A 10,127-nucleotide genomic window follows, 5' to 3' on the forward strand; every position below is an offset into this window, starting at 1 on the left:
ATACACACAGGGACAAAGAGAGAGAAAATAACAGGTACACACAGGGACAGAGAGAATCACAGATACACACAGCGGCCGAGAGAGAATGACATACACACGGACAGAGATAGAGAGAATCACAGATACACACAGGGTCAGAGAGAGAGAATCACAGATACACACAGGGACACAGAGATAATCACAGATACACACAGGGACAGAGAGAGAGAATCACAGATGCGCACAGGGACAGAGAGAGAGAATCACAGATAAACACAGGGACACAGAGATAATCACAGATACACACAGGGACATACAGGGAGTGAAACACAGATACACACAGCGACAGAGAGAGAATCGCTGATGCACACGGTGACACAGAAAGAATCAGCAATACACACAGGGACAGGGAGGGAGAGAATCACAGATACACACAGGGACAGAGAGAGAATCACAGATACACACAGGGACAGAGAGAGAACCACAGATACACACAGGGACAAAGTGAGAGAGATTCACAGATACACACAGGCACAGAGAGAGAGAATCACAGATAGACACAGGGACAGAGATAGAGAGAATCACAGATAGACACAGGGAATCACACACAGTCACAGACAGACAAAGAATGACAGATACACACACACAGGGACAGAGAGAAAGATTCACACATGCAGACAGGGACAGAAAGAGAGAGAGAATCGCAGATACAGACAGGGACAGAGAGAGAATCGGATATAAACACAGGGACTGAGAGAGAGAGAGAATCACAGACACACTGGGACAGAGAGAGAGTGAATCACAGATAGACACAGGGAATCACACACAGTCACAGACAGACAAAGAATGACAGATACACACACACAGGGACAGAGTTAGAGAGAGAGAATCACATATACAGAGTGTCAGAGGGGGCGAATCACAGATACACACAGGACACAGAGAGAAAATAACCGATACACACAGGGACAGAGAGAATCACAGATACAAACAGGGACAGAGAGAGAAAATAACAGATACACACAGGGACAGAGAGAGAATCAGAGATACACACAGGGACAGAGAGAGAACCACAGATACACACAGGGACAGAGAGAAGGAATCACAGCTACACACAGGGACAGAGGGAATCACAAGAACACGCAGGGACAAACGGAGAGAATCACAGATACACACAGGTAAAGAGAGAGAGAATCACAGATACACAAAGGGATAGAGAAAGAATCACTGATACACACAGGGACAGACAGAGGGAGTCACAGACAAACACAGGGACAGGGAATCACAAGAAAATGCAGGGACAAAGGGAGATAATCACAGATACACGCAGGAACACTGAGAGAATCACAGATACACACAGGGACAAAGTGAGAGAGATTCACAGATACACACAGGGACAGAGAGAGAGAATCACAGATAGACACAGGGACAGAGATAGAGAGAATCACAGATACACACAGGGACAGAGAGAGAGAATCACAGATAGACAGGGAATCACACACAGTGACATACAGAGAAAGAGTGACAGATATACACACAGGGACAGAGAGAGAAAATAACAGATACACACATGGACAGAGAGAGAATCACAGATACACACAGGGACAGAGAGAGAGAATCACAGATACACACAGGGACAGAGAGAGAGAGAATCACAGATACACACAGGGACAGAGAGAGAGAATCACAGATAGACACAGGGAATCACACACAGGGTCAGAGAGAGAAAGAATGACAGATACACACACAGGGACAGAGTTAGAGAATCACAGATACACACAGGGACAGAGAGAGAGAATCACAGATAGACAGGGAATCACACACAGTGACATACAGAGAAAGAGTGACAGATACACACACAGGGACAGAGAGAGAAAATAACAGATACACACATGGACAGAGAGAGAATCACAGATACACACAGGGACAGAGAGAGAGAATCACAGATACACACAGGGACAGAGAGAGAGAGAATCACAGATACACACAGGGACAGAGAGAGAGAATCACAGATAGACACAGGGACAGAGCGAGAATCGGAGATACACACAGGGACAGAGACAGAGAATCACAGACATACACAGGGACTGAGAGAGAGAGAGAGAATCACAGATACACACAAGGACAGAGAGAGAGTGAATCACAGATAGACACAGGGACGGAGAGAGAAACACAGATACACACACGGACAGAGTGAGAGAATCACAAATACACACCGGGACAGAGAGAGAGAATCACAGATAGACACAGGGAATCACACACAGTGACAGAGAAATAATCACAGCTACAGACAGGGAAAGAGAGAGAGAATGACAGATACACACAGGGACAGAGAAAGAGATTCACAGATAGACACGGGAATCACATACAGGGACAGACAGAGAAAAAATGACAGATACACACACAGGGATAGAGTTAGAGAATCACAGATACACACAGGGACAAAGAGAGAGAAAATAACAGGTACACACAGGGACAGAGAGAATCACAGATACACACAGCGGCCGAGAGAGAATGACATACACACGGACAGAGATAGAGAGAATCACAGATACACACAGGGTCAGAGAGAGAGAATCACAGATACACACAGGGACACAGAGATAATCACAGATACACACAGGGACAGAGAGAGAGAATCACAGATGCGCACAGGGACAGAGAGAGAGAATCACAGATAAACACAGGGACACAGAGATAATCACAGATACACACAGGGACAGAGAGAGAGAATCACAGATGCGCACAGGGACAGAGAGAGAGAATCACAGATACACACAGGGACAGTGAGAGAGAATTGCAGATACACAAAGGGATAGAGAGAGAATCTCAGATACACACAGGGATAGAGAGAGAGAATCGCAGATACACAAAGGGATAGAGAGGTAATCACAGATACACACAGGGACATACAGGGAGTGAAACACAGATACACACAGCGACAGAGAGAGAATCGCTGATGCACACGGTGACACAGAAAGAATCAGCAATACACACAGGGACAGGGAGGGAGAGAATCACAGATACACACAGGGACAGAGAGAGAATCACAGATACACACAGGGACAGAGAGAGAACCACAGATACACACAGGGACAAAGTGAGAGAGATTCACAGATACACACAGGCACAGAGAGAGAGAATCACAGATAGACACAGGGAATCACACACAGGGTCAGAGAGAGAAAGAATGACAGATACACACACAGGGACAGAGTTAGAGAATCACAGATACACACAGGGACAGAGAGAGAGAACACAGATAGACAGGGAATCACACACAGGGACATACAGAGAAAGAGTGACAGATACACACACAGGGACAGATTTAGAGAATCACAGATACAGACAGGGACAAAGAGAGAGAAAATGACAGATACACACAGGGACGGAGAGAGAGAATCACAGATAGACACAAGGAATCACACACAGGGACAGAGAGAGAAAGAATGACAGATACACACACAGGGACAGAGTGAGAGATTCACAGATACACAGGGTCAGAGGGAGAGAATCATAGATACGCACAGAGACAGAGAGACAGAATCACAGATACACACAGGGACAGACAGAGGGAATCACAGAGACACACAGGGACAGAGGGAATCACAAGAACATGCAGGGACAAAGGGAGAGAATCTCAGATACACAGAGGGACACAGAGAATCACAGATACACACAGGGACAGTGAGAGAGAATTGCAGATACACAAAGGGATAGAGAGAGAATCTCAGATACACACAGGGATAGAGAGAGAGAATCGCAGATACACAAAGGGATAGAGAGGTAATCACAGATACACACAGGGACATACAGGGAGTGAAACACAGATACACACAGCGACAGAGAGAGAATCGCTGATGCACACGGTGACACAGAAAGAATCAGCAATACACACAGGGACAGGGAGGGAGAGAATCACAGATACACACAGGGACAGAGAGAGAATCACAGATACACACAGGGACAGAGAGAGAACCACAGATACACACAGGGACAAAGTGAGAGAGATTCACAGATACACACAGGCACAGAGAGAGAGAATCACAGATAGACACAGGGACAGAGATAGAGAGAATCACAGATAGACACAGGGAATCACACACAGGGTCAGAGAGAGAAAGAATGACAGATACACACACAGGGACAGAGTTAGAGAATCACAGATACACACAGGGACAGAGAGAGAGAACACAGATAGACAGGGAATCACACACAGGGACATACAGAGAAAGAGTGACAGATACACACACAGGGACAGATTTAGAGAATCACAGATACAGACAGGGACAAAGAGAGAGAAAATGACAGATACACACAGGGACGGAGAGAGAGAATCACAGATAGACACAAGGAATCACACACAGGGACAGAGAGAGAAAGAATGACAGATACACACACAGGGACAGAGTGAGAGATTCACAGATACACAGGGTCAGAGGGAGAGAATCATAGATACGCACAGAGACAGAGAGACAGAATCACAGATACACACAGGGACAGACAGAGGGAATCACAGAGACACACAGGGACAGAGGGAATCACAAGAACATGCAGGGACAAAGGGAGAGAATCTCAGATACACAGAGGGACACAGAGAATCACAGATACACACAGGGACAGTGAGAGAGAATTGCAGATACACAAAGGGATAGAGAGAGAATCTCAGATACACACAGGGATAGAGAGAGAGAATCGCAGATACACAAAGGGATAGAGAGGTAATCACAGATACACACAGGGACATACAGGGAGTGAAACACAGATACACACAGCGACAGAGAGAGAATCGCTGATGCACACGGTGACACAGAAAGAATCAGCAATACACACAGGGACAGGGAGGGAGAGAATCACAGATACACACAGGGACAGAGAGAGAGAATCACAGATACACACAGGGACAGGGAGGGAGAGAATCACAGATACACACAGGGACAGAGAGAGAATCACAGATACACACAGGGACAGAGAGAGAACCACAGATACACACAGGGACAAAGTGAGAGAGATTCACAGATACACACAGGCACAGAGAGAGAGAATCACAGATAGACACAGGGACAGAGATAGAGAGAATCACAGATAGACACAGGGAATCACACACAGTCACAGACAGACAAAGAATGACAGATACACACACACAGGGACAGAGAGAAAGATTCACACATGCAGACAGGGACAGAAAGAGAGAGAGAATCGCAGATACAGACAGGGACAGAGAGAGAATCGGATATAAACACAGGGACTGAGAGAGAGAGAGAATCACAGACACACTGGGACAGAGAGAGAGTGAATCACAGATAGACACAGGGAATCACACACAGTCACAGACAGACAAAGAATGACAGATACACACACACAGGGACAGAGTTAGAGAGAGAGAATCACATATACAGAGTGTCAGAGGGGGCGAATCACAGATACACACAGGACACAGAGAGAAAATAACCGATACACACAGGGACAGAGAGAATCACAGATACAAACAGGGACAGAGAGAGAAAATAACAGATACACACAGGGACAGAGAGAGAATCAGAGATACACACAGGGACAGAGAGAGAACCACAGATACACACAGGGACAGAGAGAAGGAATCACAGCTACACACAGGGACAGAGGGAATCACAAGAACACGCAGGGACAAACGGAGAGAATCACAGATACACACAGGTAAAGAGAGAGAGAATCACAGATACACAAAGGGATAGAGAAAGAATCACTGATACACACAGGGACAGACAGAGGGAGTCACAGACAAACACAGGGACAGGGAATCACAAGAAAATGCAGGGACAAAGGGAGATAATCACAGATACACGCAGGAACACTGAGAGAATCACAGATACACACAGGGACAAAGTGAGAGAGATTCACAGATACACACAGGGACAGAGAGAGAGAATCACAGATAGACACAGGGACAGAGATAGAGAGAATCACAGATACACACAGGGACAGAGAGAGAGAATCACAGATAGACAGGGAATCACACACAGTGACATACAGAGAAAGAGTGACAGATATACACACAGGGACAGAGAGAGAAAATAACAGATACACACATGGACAGAGAGAGAATCACAGATACACACAGGGACAGAGAGAGAGAATCACAGATACACACAGGGACAGAGAGAGAGAGAATCACAGATACACACAGGGACAGAGAGAGAGAATCACAGATAGACACAGGGAATCACACACAGGGTCAGAGAGAGAAAGAATGACAGATACACACACAGGGACAGAGTTAGAGAATCACAGATACACACAGGGACAGAGAGAGAGAATCACAGATAGACAGGGAATCACACACAGTGACATACAGAGAAAGAGTGACAGATACACACACAGGGACAGAGAGAGAAAATAACAGATACACACATGGACAGAGAGAGAATCACAGATACACACAGGGACAGAGAGAGAGAATCACAGATACACACAGGGACAGAGAGAGAGAGAATCACAGATACACACAGGGACAGAGAGAGAGAATCACAGATAGACAGGGAATCACACACAGTGACATACAGAGAAAGAGTGACAGATACACACACAGGGACAGAGAGAGAAAATAACAGATACACACATGGACAGAGAGAGAATCACAGATACACACAGGGACAGAGAGAGAGAATCACAGATACACACAGGGACAGAGAGAGAGAGAATCACAGATACACACAGGGACAGAGAGAGAGAATCACAGATAGACACAGGGACAGAGCGAGAATCGGAGATACACACAGGGACAGAGACAGAGAATCACAGACATACACAGGGACTGAGAGAGAGAGAGAGAATCACAGATACACACAAGGACAGAGAGAGAGTGAATCACAGATAGACACAGGGACAGAGAGAGAAACACAGATACACACACGGACAGAGTGAGAGAATCACAAATACACACCGGGACAGAGAGAGAGAATCACAGATAGACACAGGGAATCACACACAGTGACAGAGAAATAATCACAGCTACAGACAGGGAAAGAGAGAGAGAATGACAGATACACACAGGGACAGAGAAAGAGATTCACAGATAGACACGGGAATCACATACAGGGACAGACAGAGAAAAAATGACAGATACACACACAGGGATAGAGTTAGAGAATCACAGATACACACAGGGACAAAGAGAGAGAAAATAACAGGTACACACAGGGACAGAGAGAATCACAGATACACACAGCGGCCGAGAGAGAATGACATACACACGGACAGAGATAGAGAGAATCACAGATACACACAGGGTCAGAGAGAGAGAATCACAGATACACACAGGGACACAGAGATAATCACAGATACACACAGGGACAGAGAGAGAGAATCACAGATGCGCACAGGGACAGAGAGAGAGAATCACAGATAAACACAGGGACACAGAGATAATCACAGATACACACAGGGACAGAGAGAGAGAATCACAGATACACACAGGGACAGAGAGAGTGAATCACAGATAGGCACAGGGAATCTCACACAGGGACAGACAGAGAAAGAATGACAGATACACACACAGTGACAGAGTGAGAGAGAGAGAATCACAAATACACACAGGGACAGAGAGATAATCACAGATAGACACAGGGAATCGCACTCAGGGACAGACAGAGAAAGAATGACAGATACACACACAGGGACAGAGTTAGAGAATCACAGATACACACAGGGACAAAGAGAGAGAAAATAACAGGTACACACAGGGACAGAGAGAATCACAGATACACACAGGGACAGAGAGGGAATCACAGATAGACACAGGGACAGAGAGAGAAACACAGATACACACAGGGACAGAGAGAGAGAATCACAGATACACAGAGGGACAGACTGAGAGAATCACAGATACATAGAGGGACAGAGAGAGAAACACAGATACACACAGGGACAGAGAGAGAGAATCACAGACACACACAGGGACAGAGAGAGAAACACAGATACACACAGGGACAGACTGAGAGAATCACAGATACACACAGGGACAGAGAGAGAAAATAACAGATACACACAGGGACAGAGAGAGAATCATAGATACACGTAGGGACATAGAGAGTCACAGATACACACAGGGACAGAGAGAATCACAGATACACACAGGGACAGAGAGAGAACCACAGACACACACAGGGACAGAGGGAATCACAAGAACATGCAGGGAGAAAGGCAGAGAATCACAGATACACACAGGGACAGAGAGATAGAATCACAGATATGCACAGGGACAGTGAGAGAAAATAACGGATACACACAGGGACTGAGAGAAAGAATCACAGATGCAGACAGGGACAGAGAGAGAGAGAATCAGAGATACATACAGGGACAGAGTGAGAATCAGCGATACACAGAGCAACAGAGACAGAGAATCACAGATAACAGCGACAGAGAGAGAGTGAATCACAGGTATACACAGGAATCACACACATGACAGAGAGAGAAAGAATAACAGATAAACACTCAGGGACAGAGTGAGAGAGAATCGGAGATACACAGAGGGACAGAGATAGAGAATCACAGACTTACACAGGGACTGAGAGAGAGAAAGATAATCACAGATACACAGTGTCTGAGGAAGAAAATCGCATATACACACAGGGACAGAGAGACAGAATTTCTGATACACACAGGGACAGAGGGAATCCCAAGAAAATGCAGGGACAAAGAGAGAAAATCACACATACACGCAGGAACACAGAGAGAATGACAGATACACACAGGGACATAGTGAGAGAGATTCACAGATACACACATGGACTGAGAGAGAGAATCACAGATAGACACAGGAACAGAGAGAGAATCACAGATACACACAGGGACAGAGAGAGAGAGAATCACAGATACACACAGGGACAGAGAGAGAGAATCGCAGATAGACACAGGGAATCACACACAGGGTCAGAGAGAGAAAGAATGACAGATACACACACAGGGACAGAGTTAGAGAATCACAGATACACACAGGGACAGAGAGAGAGAGAATCACAGATACACACAGGGACAGAGAGAGAGAATCACAGATAGACAGGGAATCACACACAGTGACATACAGAGAAAGAGTGACAGATACACACACAGGGACAGAGAGAGAAAATAACAGATACACACATGGACAGAGAGAGAATCACAGATACACACAGGGACAGAGAGAGAGAATCACAAATACACACAGGGACAGAGAGAGAGAGAATCACAGATACACACAGGGACAGAGAGAGAGAATCACAGATACACACAGGGACAGAGAGAGAAACACAGATACACACAGGGACAGAGAGAGAGAATCACAGATACACAGAGGGACAGACTGAGAGAATCACAGATACACAGAGGGACAGAGAGAGAAACACAGATACACACAGGGACAGAGAGAGAGAATCACAGACACACACAGGGACAGAGAGAGAAACACAGATACACACAGGGACAGACTGAGAGAATCACAGATACACACAGGGACAGAGAGAGAAAATAACAGATACACACAGGGACAGAGAGAGAATCATAGATACACGTAGGGACATAGAGAGTCACAGATACACACAGGGACAGACAGAATCACAGATACACACAGGGACAGAGAGAGAACCACAGACACACACAGGGACAGAGGGAATTACAAGAACATGCAGGGAGAAAGGCAGAGAATCACAGATACACACAGGGACAGAGAGATAGAATCACAGATATGCACAGGGACAGTGAGAGAAAATAACGGATACACACAGGGACTGAGAGAAAGAATCACAGATGCAGACAGGGACAGAGAGAGAGAGAATCAGAGATACAGACAGGGACAGAGTGAGAATCAGCGATACACAGAGCAACAGAGACAGAGAATCACAGATAACAGCGACAGAGAGAGAGTGAATCACAGGTATACACAGGAATCACACACATGACAGAGAGAGAAAGAATAACAGATAAACACTCAGGGACAGAGTGAGAGAGAATCGGAGATACACAGAGGGACAGAGATAGAGAATCACAGACTTACACAGGGACTGAGAGAGAGAAAGATAATCACAGATACACAGTGTCTGAGGAAGAAAATCGCATATACACACAGGGACAGAGAGACAGAATTTCTGATACACACAGGGACAGAGGGAATCCCAAGAAAATGCAGGGACAAA

This window comes from Hypanus sabinus, unplaced genomic scaffold (assembly GCF_030144855.1).
Source record: "Hypanus sabinus isolate sHypSab1 unplaced genomic scaffold, sHypSab1.hap1 scaffold_43, whole genome shotgun sequence".
NCBI classification, from domain to species: Eukaryota; Metazoa; Chordata; class Chondrichthyes; order Myliobatiformes; family Dasyatidae; genus Hypanus; species Hypanus sabinus.